Here is a 15122-nt window from a genome sequence, read left to right as displayed (position 1 = left end):
GGGAGGGGGGAAAGGCCTTACCAGGGGACGCCATGGAGTACACGTCTCTGGAAGAGTCTGTCCCTGTTGGTCAGAAGGGAAGGGTGTAGAGGAACAGAGCATTAGTCATTGGGGACTCTATAGGGGTCAGATAAAAGAGTCTGTGGGAACGAGAGAGACTCATGATTCGTGTTTAAGCCTCCCAGGTGCCAGTGGTCATGATGTCTCAGATTGTGTTTTCAGGATTCTTATGGGGGAGCAGCCTCAAGACGTGGTCCACACAGGCACCAATGACGTAGGTAGGAAAAGGGATGGGGATTTAAGGCAGAAATTCAGGCAGCTAGGATGGAAACTTAGAGGTAGAACAAGCAGAGTTGTTATCTCTAGTTTGTTACCCATGCCACGTGCTAGTGAGGTGAGGAATAGGAAGAGAGAGGAGTTGAACACGTGGCTACAGGAATGGTGCAGGAGGGAAGGTTTTGGATACCTGGATATTAGGGGTTCTTTCTGCAGTAGATGGGACCTCTACACACAGGATGGTCTACATCTTAAGCAGAGGTACCAATATCCTTATGGGGGGGGGGGAGGAATTTCTGCATGCTCTTCGGGGGGGGGGGGGGATATAATTCAGCAGGGGGATGGGATCCAAAATTGTAGTTCCAGTGTACAGGAGATTGAGAGTAGTCAGATCATAAATAAGGTTTCAAGGTTGTAAGGCATGGTGGCGCAGTGGTTAGCACTGTTGCCTCACGGAGCCAGGTTTGATTCCAGCCTTGGGCACCAGTCTGTGTGGAGTTTGCACATTCCCCCCCATGTCTGCGTGTTTTTCCTCTGGGTGATCCAGTTTCGTCCAACAGTCCAAAAGATGTGCAGATTAGGTGAATTGGCTGTGCTAAATTGCCCACAGTGATAGGTGTATTAGTAGGGAGAAGGGAAATGGGTCTGGGTGGGTTACATTTCGGAGGTTCGGTGTGGATTTGTTGGGCTGAAGGGTCTGTTTCCACACTGTAGGGAATCCAATCATTAAAAAAGGGTACTGGCAGGCAGGAAGCTGAAGCTGAAGTTGAAGTGTGTCTACTTCAACACCAGGAGCATCCAGAATACGGTGGCTGATCTTGCAGCATGGGTTGGTACCTGGGTACTTCGATGTTGTAGCCATTTCGGAGACATTGATAGAGCAGGGTCAGGAATGGTTGCAGGTTCAGGGGTTGAGATGTTTCAGTATGAACAGGAAAGGTGGTAAAAAGGGGGAAGGCGTGGGATTGTTTGTCTAGGACAGTATTCTGGTGGCAGAAAGGACATTTGATGAAGACTCGTCCACTGAGGTAGTATGGGCTGAGGTTAGAAACGGGAAAGGAGAGGTCACTCTGTTGGAAATTTTCTATAGGCCTCTGAGATGTAAAGGATAGGATAGCAAAGATGATTCTGGATAGGAGCAAAAGTAATACAGTTGTTGTTATGGGGAACTTTAGTGTTTCCAGTCAATATCTGTAAAGTTATAGTTTGAGTACTTGAGATGGGTCAGTTTTAATCCAATGTGTGCAGAAAGTTTCTTTACACAGAATGTAAATCAACCAACAAGAGACGAGGCCACATTAGATTTGGTACTGGATAATAAACCCAGCCAGGTGTTAAATTTGGAGGTAGGTGGGTTATGTTTACTTTAGCGATGGAAAGGGATAGGTATATATTGCAGGGCAAGAGTTATAACTGGGGGAAATGATGTGTAGGATGGGGAAGGAAACTGCAGGGGATGGGCACAATTGAAATCTTGAGCTTGTTCAAGCAACAGCTACTGCATGTCCTTGATAAGCATGTCCCTATCAGGCAGGGAGGGAGTGGTCGGGTGAGGGAGCCGTGGTTTACTCAAGAAGTTGAATCTTTTGTCAAGAGGAAGAAGAAAGCTTATGTTAGGATAAGATGTGAGGCTCAGGGACCTTGAGAGTTACAAGTTAGCCAGGAACGACCGGAAGAGAGAGTTAAGAAGAGCCAGGAGGGGACATGAGAAGTCATTGTGGGTAGGATCAGGGAAAATCCTAAGGCTTTCTACAGGTATATCAGGAATAAAAAACTGACTAGAGTAATCAAGGATGGTAGTGGAAAGTTGCATGTGGAGTCAGTGGAGAAAGGGGAAGCGCAAAATGAGTACTTTTCATAAACAACAATGTTGTCGAGGAGAATACTGAGATACAGGCTATCAGACTAGACTGGATTGATGTTCATAAGGAGGAGATGTTAGAAATTCTGGAAAGTGTGAAAATAGATAAGTCCCCTGGGCCAGATGGGATTTATCCCAGGATTCTCTGGGAAGCTAGGGAGAAGATTGCAGAGCCTTTGGCTTTGATATTTATGTCGTCATTGTCTACAGGAATAGTACCAGAAGACTGGAGGATAGCAAATGCTGTTTCTCCTCCCCGTCTTGAACCCCTAGTAATAACTACTAGGCACTCCTAGTAATTATGGACCTGTGAGCCTTACTTTGGTTGCGGATAAACTGTTGGAAAGGATTATAAGAGAGAGGATTTATGATCATCTGGAAAGGAATAATTTGATTAGGAATAGTCAACATGGTTTTGGGAAGGGTAGATTGTGCCTCACAAACCTTAGTGAGTTCTTTAAGATGGTGACCAAACAGGTGGATGAGGGTAAAGCAGTTTATGTGGTGTATATGGATTTCAGTAAAGCATTTGATAAGGTTCCCACAGTAGGTTATTGCAAAAAACATGGAGGGCAGAATATGCAGAAAATACGGGCACACTTGGAGTACAGTTCTGGTTGCCGCATTATTGGAAGGATGGGAAAATTTGGAAAGAGTTCAGAAGAGATTTACCAGGATGTTCCCTGGTATGAAGGGAAGATATTATGAGAAAAGGCTGAGGGACATGAGGCTCTTTTCATTAGAGTGAAGAAGGTTGAGAGATGACTTAACAGAGACATCCAAGATGATCAGAGGATTAGATAGGGTGGACAGTGAGAGCCTCTTTCCTCAGATGGTGATGGCTAGGATGAAGGGACATAGCTTTAAATTGAGGGGTGATAGATATAGGACAGATATCAGAGGTAGTTTCTTTACTCAGAAAGTAGTCAGGGCGTAGAATGCCCAACCTGTGACAGTAGTAGACTCGCCAAGTTTAAGGGCATTTACATGGTCATTAGATAAACATATGGATTATAATGGAATAGTGTAGGATAGATGAGCTTCAGATTGGTTTCACAGGTTGGCACAATATCAAGGGGCGAAGGGCCTGTACTGTGCTGTCATGTTCTATGATTTAAATAACTACAATAGCTACCATTGAAGGTGTGCTAATCCCAATTTCTGCACTTGTTCCATATGCCTGATGTTTATAATGTTTGAAGTGCTCATCCAAATATTGTTTAAAACTTTGTAGGGTTTCTGGCCTCCACTACCTCCCCAGGCAGTGCATTCCAAATTCCCACCACCCTCCGAATGAGAATGTTTTTGCTCAAATCCCCTCTGAATCTTCTGCCCATTATGCTGAAAGTATGCCCCTCAGCCAAGGGGAACAGCTGCTCCCTTAACACACTATCCATACCCCTTATAGTCTTATTCACTTCAATCAACCTGCTCCTCTCTATAAAAACAATCCCAAGTCTCTCCTTGTAGCTCAACTGCTCTGACCCAGTCAACATTCTGGGTCAACCAACGCCTATAGTAGTGTGGTGGCCAGAACTGTACACGTTACTCTAGCATGTCCTAACCAACCTCTGTACAATTCCAACATTACCTCCTGGTTCTTAAACTCAATGTCATGACCGATGAAACTGAGCGTCCTGTATGGCTTCTTCACTAACCTATTCATGTGCTCTGCTGATTTCTGGGATCTGAATAGTTACCCCAAGATCACTCTGATCCCCCAAGCTAGCAGTGTCCTAACGTTCATTAAATTCTCCCTCATTTTGGTTCTTCTTCCAAAATGCATGACCTCTCACTTATCAGGGTTAAGTACCATCTGCCACTGCTCAGCCCACCTGACTAACCCACCTATGTTTTCTTGTAGCCTACAATCATCTTCTTTGTTATTAATCACTCTACCAATCTTCGTGTCATCTGAAAGTTTGCTTAATATTCCTCCACATTTTCATCTATATCATTTATGTATATAGCAAACAATTATGGGTGCCAGTACTAATCCTTGTGGTACATCACTGGACACCAGCCTCCAGTCACTCAAACAGCCTATGCTTTGTGTTTTATTACTAAGCCAGTTTCTGATCCACCTCATCAAGTTTCCCTGAATTCCATGTGCTTTAACCTTCTTGATTAGTCTCCCATGTGGGACCTTGTCAAAAGCTTTGCTAAAATTCACAAAAACTCCATCAACTGAACTTCCATCGTCCACACACTTGATCATATTTTCATAAAAATCTAACAGATTTGTTAGGCATGACCTCCCTCTGACAAAGCTATGCCCGCTATCCTAATTAACCAATGTTTTTTTCCAAATGGATATTACTTCTCTCTTTCGCAATTTTCTCCAACAGTTTCCCTACCATTGACATAAGACTGTGCAAGTTCCTCATAGTCCCTTTTCCTGAATTCCAAATGTTCTCCTTTTCCAGCGTGGAGACCAAAGGGAAGTATTCAGTTAACACTCTTCCAATATCCTGTGCTTTCACACATTGATTGCCATCTAATGAGCTCCAGTCTTTCTGTGGTTCACCTTTTCTCTTTAATGTATTTCTGAAAATCTTTAGGTTCTTCCTAATCCTGTTCATAAGTCCTTTTTGTGTCCCATTTTTGATTGTCTAATTGCTTCCTTACATTCCCTGTATTCCTCTGAATTGCTCTCTTTGGACTTGCAAAAAGCCTTTCTTTTTTGCTCAACTAGTTCTGCATTATTCTAGACATCCAGGGTTCCATGATCTTGTTGCTCCTATATTTTCCCCAAAAGGGTACATGTTGGACTTGTACTCTCCCAAGCTTTTTGTTTTGAATGGCACCGGCACCACCCCCCCAACCCGATCCCCCCGGTCAACTTTAGCCAGATCCTGTCTTTGCCCAATCCACAGCCATCTTTTGCAGGCCATCTTTCTCCTTCTCCATAATACATGTGAACTGTTTCATGTTGTGGTAGCTACAGTTGAAACCCCAACCCCCCTCCTCCCCCCCACAGGTGCCATATTGAACATCTGTCCAGCTTCTTTCCCCAGAACCTGATTCAACACTGCGCCATCCCTTGTTGGACCTTCTATATACTGACACAAAAACCCCCAGATATATTTCAAGAAATCTGCCCCTCTCGATCCTTAACACTATGACTATCCCAATTTATGTTGGTGAAAGTTGAAATCCCCTAGTGTAATACCCGGTTATTAGTCTTACACACTTCGGTGAACTGTCTACAATATTTGCTCTATTTTTTGCTGACACTTTTTGGAGGCCTGTCATACACTCTCAATAAAGTGGCAGCCCCCTTAGCATTCCTAAGTTCTACCCACAAAGCTTCATTTGAAGATCCTTACAATATATCATTTCTCCTTATTGCAGTAATTGACTCCTTAATTAATAGTCTTACAGCCTGCAGTGTCTTTCCTAGAGATCCTATACCCTGGAATGTTGAATTGCCATTCCTACCCTCCTCACAACAAAGTTTCTGAGCTGCTACAATATCATACTTCCAAGTGTCGATGCATGCTTTTAACTCCTCAGTCTTACCTATTACACTCCCAGCATTAAAGTGAAGACCATCTGGACTTGCCTTACTCTCTCGATACTCAACATAGATGAACTCACTCTGACTTGCTTCTTTTGCTGTAGCATGGTATGTCTACATTTCATCAATATTCTGCATCCCTGTCCTCCTGCTAGACCAGTTTAAACTCCTCCCAACAGTACCAGCATACCTACCTGCAAGGATGTTGGCTCCAGTGTGGTTCAGGTGCAGACCATTCCATTTATACATGTTCCACTTTCCCCAAAAACAGTCCCAGTGATCCAGGAATCTAAACCTTTCCCTCTTGTACCAACTATTGAGCCACTCATTCATCTGTCCTATTTCTGTACTTGCTAGCATGTGGCATTGGGAGTAAACCAGAGACATAACTATCGGCAAGGTGGCTCAGTAGTTAGTACTGCTACCTCACAGCATCAGGAGCCCGGGTTTGATTCCACCCTCGAGCAACAGTCTATATGAAGTTTGCATATTGCCCCTGTCTTTGCATGGGTTTCTTCCAGGTGCTTTGGTTTCTTCCTACAGTCTAAAGATATGTAGGTTAAGTGGATTGGCCATTCTAAATTGCCCATAGTATCCAGGGAAGTGTAGATTGGATGGAATAGCCATGGGAAATACAGGATTGCGGGGATGGAGTGGGTCAGGGTGGGAAGCTCGTCTGAGGGTTGGTGTGGACTCAATGGGATGAATGACCTGCTTCCACACTGTAGGGATTCTATGATCCATTTTATAGTCCTACTTTGTAATTTATTGCCTAGCTCCCTGAATTCTTAATGCAAGACCTCATCCCTCACCTTATCATTTGTATCATTGCTGCCAGCAATTGCCATGACCTCTAACTCATCACCTTCTCCTTTTAGGATGCACTGCAGCCGTTCAGTCACATCCCTGACTCTAGCATTGAGAGGCAACACTCCATACTGGAGTTATGTCTTCAGCTGCAGAAATGCCTGTCTGCTCCCCACCTAGAGAATCCTTTATTACTATAGCTTTTCCTTTCTTTTTCCTCAACCTGCCCCACCACTGGACAGTGAGACTACTTGTAGTGCCAGTAGCTTGGCTCTGACTGCAGTTCCACAGGGTACTAGCACCCACATAAATTTACACACCTCCACCAAGTCTCTCCTCAATTTAACATGCTTTGAAGACAACAAGCCCATTTCTCCATCTAATCTCGCAACTGGAATCCCTAACCTTCAAACCACTCTGGTAAATTGTTCCTGAACCCTTTCAAGTACTTTGACATTCTTCACAATGTGTGGTGGACACTGGTTTAGACGGAATGTGCAATTGTTGGAATGTTCTTGTGAGCTGACAGTTGCACATTGACATCACCACTGGTCCCTGGGGATTTCCCCAACTGAGAGAATTTTCTCTGACTCCAGTGCTTCTGGTATCTAAATCCAAAATTTAGCTTTAAGAGTATCTTAAATGAGGAAATTGAGGCAGAGAGATATAGGGGAGAGTTTGTATTGGGCAATGGTGTCGGTTTTCCCAAGATTGAAATGGAAGAAATTTCTGCTCATCCAGAACTGGTCAGGACAGTGTCTGACAATGATGGCGTTCACAAACCTGCAACCCTGGTCCTTCTCCATGGTGAAGACTGAGTTGTATGGAGGCTTCTTAAGTTTCTGGTCAAGTTTAAGATATGCAAAATAGCATTCCTTCATCTTTGCTTTCTCTCCCTCTTTCTCACTCTCTCTCTCCCCTCCTCCCCTCTCCTCCTTCCCCTTCTCCCTGCATTCCCTGGCATTAGTGATGCCCTTGGGGCTTTACGAGAATCCAGTAGCTTTCATGATCACTTTTCCCTAGGGTTGGCTCTTCATTCAGCTCCATTATGCAATCTGCCTTTGTGTTTTTTGTGGGTCCTTACTTCCATTTTTCTGTTTTAAATCATGTTCGCAGGGAATTAGAAAGGGAACATTTGCAAATGGGCACCTCAAATGCATATCACATCAGGATTTGATGGAATAACCCAGTTGATTGGATCTGGACTCTCATTGGATTTTGAACATGGGAGAAAAAGGCGCTATTCACAGTGGGGAGACATGGTTCACGTGTTCTGTATGTCAACGAAGCTTCCGACGATCATTTGGACTGCTGAGACATAAGCGTACTCACGCTGCAAAGAAACGGTGGCAATGTGAGGACTGTGGAATGGGATTTAATTACCCATATGAATTAGAAGCTCATCAGCACAGCCACACTGGGGAGAGACCATTCACCTGCTTGGAGTGTGGGAAGGGATTTATTCAGTCATCTCATCTAAGGCAACACCAGCGGGTTCACAATGGGGAGCGGCCATTCAAATGTTCTGAGTGTGGGAAGGGATTCACTAACTCATCCAATCTGCTGCAACATCAGCAATTTCACGTTGGGGATAGGCAGTTCATCTGCTCTGAATGTGGGAAAGGTTTCATTGTCCTATCTGATCTCCAGAGACACCAGCGAGTTCACACTGGGGAGAGACCATACATCTGCTCTGAGTGTGGTAAGGGATTCACTCAGTCATCTACCCTACTGCATCATCAACAAGTTCACACTGGAGAGAAACCCTTCCGATGTCCAGAGTGTGGAAAGTGTTTTAAACATTCCGGGAGCCTTATAACACATCAACTTGTTCACACGAACGACAGACCATTCAGATGCTCTCAGTGTGGACTGAGTTTTAGAAAATCATCTCTACTCTCAGAACACCAGCGATCTCACACTGGGAAGAGGCCATTCACCGGCACTGACTGTGGGAAGGGATTCACTCAGTCTTTTCACCTGCTGAGACACCAGCGAACTCACAAAAGAGAGAGGCCATTCATCTGCACTGAATGTGGGAAGAGTTTCACTCAGTTGGTCCACCTGCTGAGACACCAGCGGGTTCACACAGATGAGAAACCTTTTTTTAATGTGTCCAAACTGTAGGAAATGCTATAAAAGTCCTGGGGAAGTGATGTCCCATCAACGTGTTCACTCTGATGAGAGACCGTTTAGGTGCTCTTACTGTGGAACTGGGTTCAGGTGGTCATCACAGCTCACTAAGCACCACCGTATTCACACTGGGGAGAAGCCGTTCACCTGCTCTGAGTGTGAGAAGGGATTCGCTCAGTTATCCAACCTATTGAGACACCAAAGAGTTCACACTGGGGAGAAACCTTTAGTGTCCAGACTGTGGGAATTGTTATAAAAGTTCTGGGGAACTGATGTCCCATCAATGAGTTCATACTGACGAGAAACCATTCGGGTGTTCTCACTGTGGAACTCGGTTTAAACGTCAATCAGAACTTACTGTGCACCAGCGCATTCACACTGGGGAGAGGCCATTCACTTGCTCCAAGTTAGAGGCAAAACAAAAAGAAAGAGAAAAGGAGGTTGGAACTGAATACTCAAACTCATCTGAAAATGGTAGAGGTGGAGATGAAAGGTAGGAGTAGCGATGAGGACAGTGATGGACAGCAATCCCATTGTAGTCAAAGGCCTGGTAGGGAACTGTTCAAATAGGTCCAAGCATTGCTAAAGTTTGACCAACAGGATGTAGAAGCCTTTTTCATTTCATTTAAGACAGTGGCTAAACAAAAATTATGGCCAGTGATTATGAGAGTATCTTTGTTTGATTCAAAGTTAGTGAGATATTTGCATCACTGTCAGAGGAGGTATCTGGGAGTATAATGAGGTGAAATTTGCTAACTTAAGCACATATGAGCTCGTACCAGAAAGCCAAGGGACACTGTTTTAGGGCTAAGGAGGGACCCTGGTCAAACACACATTGGGTTTGAAAATATGAAGCAAAGTAACTTCGATAGATGGATAAAGGCATTGAAATAGATCAAGGTATGATGCTCTTTGATGATTAGTTTGGAGGAGTTCAAATGTGGAAGAGCAAAGAATTCAGACTTCAAGATTAGGAGCAAAAATGCTTATGAGTTTGTTCATAAATCAAAGTTGGTTTCTAATATCAATTTCAATCTGTGAGGGATAGAAATTGGGGAAAAGAGAAATTTTCACATAGTGAGGTAAAGGGGGATCACATTGAAGATAGTTTATCACAGGGTGAAAACGGACCATGAGGGGAAACTGAAGTAAAAAAGCTCAGGTGTTTTCACTGAAGTTGTAGTGTTGATAGTTTAGAAAAAGCACTGAGAAGGCGGAGAGGAAACAGAATAAGCCAGCGAGTGGAAGGCACAGTGGAAGCTAAAATGCTGCAAAAGATTGTACAGCCTGGTCAGGGGTTGGTTGAGAAGAATGTGCCAGATCTCTAAAGAATTTACTGGCATGGATAAAGTTTACTCCGATATGCCAGAGGAGTAGGTAAAGAAATTAAGGTTTTATGAGATACAGGAGCAAGTTGATCTTTGATGAGAGATGTGATATATACTTCAGAAAGAGTATTGCTAGAGAAGGTGGCAGTATGTGGAATTCATGGTGAGAAGAGCAGTGTTCCATGATATAAAGTGGGGGTGCAGAATCTGGTGAAAAATGGTGTCGAAGTGGTAGGGGTAATAGAGAGATTCTCAGTTCCAGAAATACAATTTATCTTTGGTGATGACATAGGTGCATCAAGGGGCAGGCTGGGAGAGTGATGCCTAGTGTGGTTGAAAAGCTATTGGAAAATCAGGCAACTAGGTTTTACAGGAAGTATGTCCAGGTTTTTTTTCTCTGGGAAAAGGTCACAAAGCCACAGGAGGAGAAATCAAAGAAAAGAGATAAGTTCAATTATCAGAAACTATGTTTGATCAAATAGTTGGGGGGGGGGGTGCGGTGGCAGGGGAAAAACAAGAACAGGTGGCGAATGGATTGGATATTTTTAGATCAGAAAAATTAGCTGAGTTCCAGTGGAAAGATGAAAAACCTAAAGCAGCTGTATCAAAAATCAATATAGAAGAAGAATCTGAGTGTATCCCCAGACTGTTCATTTCCTCAGAGGAGAAAGTGAGGACTGCAGCTGCTGGAGATCAGAGCTGAAAATGTGGTGCTGGAAAAGCACAGCAGGTCAGGCAGCATCCAAGGAGCAGGAGAATCGACATTTTGGGCATGAGCCCGAACCAGCCACTTTATTCCTGAAGCAGGGCTCATGCCCGAAACGTCGATTCTCTTGCTCCTTGTTCATTTCCTCACCAAGATGTCATTTATCAGAAAGTGAGAGCAGATGAAAAATGGGCAGAAGTTCATCAGATCGTATGGAAAGGAAATGTTGCAGGTAGCAATGAATTACCAGTTGGAGGTCGTTTGGGAGTAAGAAAAATTCAGTTCAAAATGCAAACTTTTATTTTGGTCTGGACTGCACAAGGATGTGCTTGCATTTGCCAGACACATCATACATTTCAGGCAATTGGGTAATCTCAGGCAGTGATAAAATCAACACTTTTAACACCCATTGCAGCATTTGAAGAGCCTTTTACAAGAGTTTTAATTGATTTACCTTAAACAAAAAGTGGAAATCAATACTTGTTAACCATAATTGACGTATCTACTAAAATTCCAGAGGCCACAGTATCATGGCTAAAAAGATTGTAGAAGGGCTACTCAATTTTTTTTAATCAAATACAGACTACCCACAGAGATACAATCAGATTAAGAGTAAAATTTTACATCAAAGATATTCAAGGAAATATTCAACAATAGTAGTTCTAAAACAATTCAAATCCACTGCATACCATCCAGAATTGCAGGAAGCATTGAATGGTGGCATCAAAATTTAAAGACCATGTTCAGGGGTTATAGTGTTAAGACGGTTCTACCGTCCTCGTGTTCGTTTCGGAGGAATGAGACACCGGGTCAGATTCTAAGAAACAGACTGCTTTATTCGAGAGAGAATCGAGTTACAGCAAGGCATCAGACTTGCTGGAGAAGGCGTTCTGACCCTTTGTTCTAAGTTGTTTATTCTTATACCCCCCTTATTCCTGCACCGTTCCCTTATTTGGTAATGGTCGGTTCTATAGTTTGTCATTGGCCCCAGTCTCTTATCAGTGTTCGAACATGCCTTATTCGGCTATCAGTTAGCTCAACTTGCTATGTACCAGATGGCCCCCTTTGTTCTGTTTTTTCAAGTTTTACTGCTCTTTCAGTACTTTTCCACTGGTTCAGTTATCTTCCTCAGACCTCGTGTCTGTGTCCCCCTCTGGGGCCCCCTGGCCACATCAGCCTGAGAGCTATTTCTATCTAACATTTTAGTGTTACACCCATCTTACATTTGCCTGAGTGTTAGTCCTACCTAAGACTACCTAACAATAGTCAAGGTCCTCCAGAGGATTGGGATAAAGGAATTCCATTTGTACTCTGTGTAATTAAGTATGCACCTAATGAATCAAGTAAATTCAGTCTATTTGAATTACTTTTCGGGCATGAGTTGATAATTAATTAAGGAGAAATTGGTGAGTCTGAGTTCAGAGACCAGATATTTGGATTATGTGTAAAATTTTAGGGAGCGATTAAATAGAATGGGTGAGTTGGTTAGACATTATTTGAAAGTAGCACAGCATGTAATGAAACAGGAGGCAGTCAAAGTAATTTAGTCCTGGGCTCTAGTGGCACAGGGGGCAGTGTCTCTGCTTCTGGGTCACAAGGCCCATGTTTGAATGTCACCCCAGAAGGTGTGTTGTAGGATTTTCAAACAGGTTGATAAAACATGAATAAAACACCCTGCTAAGCCTCATTTTGGCTGCTGGGTCCCCAAATGGACAAGCCTATTCTACGTGATCACTTTCTCCTCATTCTGCTCAGCCCTTAGCCTGCTCCCATTTCCGATGTAAAGTTCTTGTTTGAGATCAGAAGCTTTTTTCCAGGTCAAAAATTCTATGCAAGTACCTGTATCCATTTCCACTCTTGAAGATACCAAATTTTCTCTCCTGTTCAAACCTTTAGCCATGGTGGTGTTACACCTTCCCAAATAATAATACTCTGGAACAAAAAAATTGGAGTGTTTTTGAATACATTAAATTGCCCATTAAACCTTCCCCTGTGTCAATACAACTGCTGTTAGCTTGGGAACTGTACATTTACAATTTGCCAGCATTTGGTCCATATCTTTGTAAACCTTTCCCAACCATGTCCTTGTCCAAATGTCTTTTAAATGTTATAATTGTACCCACCTCTACATACAGTATCCTGTGTGAAAAAGTTGCCTCTCAGGTCCCTTTTAAACCTATGCCCTCTAGGTTTGGAAACCCCCAACCTGGGGTAAAGACCTTTGCTATTAACCTTAGCCATCTCCTTCATGATTTGATAAACCTCTATAAGGTCACCCCTTGCACCCCAGGAAAAGAAATCACAGCCCAACCAGCCAGTTGTTATAACTCAAATATTCTCATCTTTGTAACATCCCAGTAAGCCTTTTTTGCACTCTTCCAAGTTAATAACATACTTCCTCTAGCAGGGCAACCTGAATTATAGGCAGTAGTCCACACATGGCTTTGCTCCTGACCAATTAAGGCAAGTGTTCCAAACACTTCCTTCAGCACTCTGTCTTCCATTTTCAACGAACTTAGAACATAGAACAATACAGCGCAGAACATGCCCTTCAGCCATCAATGTTGTGCTGATCTGTGAACTAAGTTAAGCCCATCCTCCTACACTATCCCATCATTATCCATTATTTGGAGATGCTGGTGTTGGACTGGAGTGTCCAAAGTTAAAAATCACACAACACCAGGCCATAATCCAACAGGTTTAATTGGAAAGCTAATGTGCTTCCAGTTACACCTGTTGGACTATGACCTGGTGTTGTGTGATTTTCAACTCCATCATTATCCATGCGCTTATCCAAGGATTGTTTAAATCACCCTAATGTGGCTGAGCTAACTACATTCTGGATTAGTGGGACTGGAAAAGCACAGCACTTCAGGCGGCATCCGTGGAGTAGTAAAAGCGACATTTCGGGCAAAAGCCATTGGCAGGCAGGGCAGTCCACACCCTTATCACTCTCTGAGTAAAGAACCTGTCTCTGACATCAGTCTTAAGCCCCTCAATTTGTAGCTACGCCCCCTCGTACAAACTGGTGTCATCATCCTAGGAAAACGACTTTCACTATCTACCCTATCAAATCTTCTGATCATCTTGTATGCCTCTACCAAATCCTCTCTTAGCTTTCTTCTTTCCAATGAGAACTGACCCAAGTCTCTCAGCCTTTACTCATAAGAGCATCCCTCCAAACCAGGCAACATCCTGGTAAATCTCCTCTGCACCTTTTCCAATGCTTCCACATCCTTCCTGTAATGGGGCGACCAGAACTGTACACAATATTCCAAGTACGGCCGCACCAGCGTTTTGTATAGTACGTGCACCTCAAGGTCTCTGCTTGTCAGCAATCCCCAGGGCCCTACCATTTGCCGTGTAAGTCCTCTCCTTTTTTTTATATAGTGTGAGGCAATGCCAGTATACTGCATCAGCACAACTTTAGCAGCTGCAATGACAGACATTAAACTGCACATGAGGCATCTGATGGAGATTAGCTTCCCAGGTCACACAGTATCTGATATCACTGGCTCCAACCCCCCACCTCCCCCTGCTGCCATCTAAGTGCGTCTGGTCTCACTGGCTCCAACTTCCCACCCACCACACAGGGTCACATAACGTCTGATCTCACACCTTCGCCAGGTCGTAGAGTCATAGAGATTTATAGCCACGGAAACAGACCCTTTCTCTCAAACTCGTCCATGCTGACCAGATTAATCTGGTCCCATTTGCCAGCATTTGACCTATATCCCTCTAAATCCTTTCTATTCATATACCCATCCAGATTACTTTTAAATGTTTTTCATTGTACCAGCCTCCACCACTTCCTCTGGCAGCTCATTACAGATCTCAATAAAAACATGGAATCAAGATGAACCCACTCCACTTACTATTGTAGATTTATAGAACAAAATAGGAAGGTTACAATTTAAAAGTAGCTGCTTAATTGTCCCTTTGCTGGGAGCTCCACACTCTCTGATCTCTCTATCTCCATTCTCCCTGGGTCACTCACTGCCTGCTCAGTGAGAGGAGCTTCATGCTCCTCAAGACGGGAGTTTCTATATTTTTACCCCCATGTGGAAACTGCAGTTGGACTTCCCGGAACAATCTGTGCTTGTAGTAACACTACAGTATGACTACATATCCTCACTATAATCTTCCACTAGCAGAAAGAACATCAATCCCATTTCTCACCGTCTTCACAAACCAACCAGCAACTTCCCTCCGACTGCAGCCAACACCAGCTTCCGGGTGCATGAAACGGCTACATTGTTATGGGGCGGAGCTTAGATCCTGGTCTGTCCGATTCGAGCGCGAGGCTGTCATTTTTCCGGTTCTAGCCAATGGGAGGCTGGAGAGGACCAGTCTACTGACGTTCTTATGATCCGATTGGTCAGCTTTGTTGGAATGGATTAGTGGTGCTGGAAGAGCACAGCAGTTCAGGCAGTATCTAAAGTGCAGCGAAATCGACGTTTCAGGCAAAAGTCCTTCATCAGGAATAAAGGC

At 43.7% G+C, this 15122-nt stretch overlaps 1 protein-coding gene across 1 annotated transcript in view; it reads right to left on the bottom strand.

The window, feature by feature from the left end:
* epsti1 (epithelial stromal interaction 1) overlaps positions 1-14891 on the bottom strand; it is a 90949-nt gene extending 76058 nt beyond the window's left edge. The window contains exons 1-2 of the mRNA XM_060832848.1: positions 14811-14891; positions 12471-12563 (exon numbers count right to left, since the gene is read on the bottom strand). The gene's annotated coding sequence lies outside the window, so the exon portion shown is untranslated. The remainder of the gene's footprint in view (positions 1-12470; positions 12564-14810) is intronic.
* Between the last annotated feature and the right edge of the window lie 231 nt (positions 14892-15122).

The sequence above is a fragment of the Hemiscyllium ocellatum genome, chromosome 12 (assembly GCF_020745735.1).
Source record: "Hemiscyllium ocellatum isolate sHemOce1 chromosome 12, sHemOce1.pat.X.cur, whole genome shotgun sequence".
Classification (NCBI taxonomy): domain Eukaryota; kingdom Metazoa; phylum Chordata; class Chondrichthyes; order Orectolobiformes; family Hemiscylliidae; genus Hemiscyllium; species Hemiscyllium ocellatum.
This window is presented reverse-complemented; position numbering and strand designations above follow the sequence as displayed.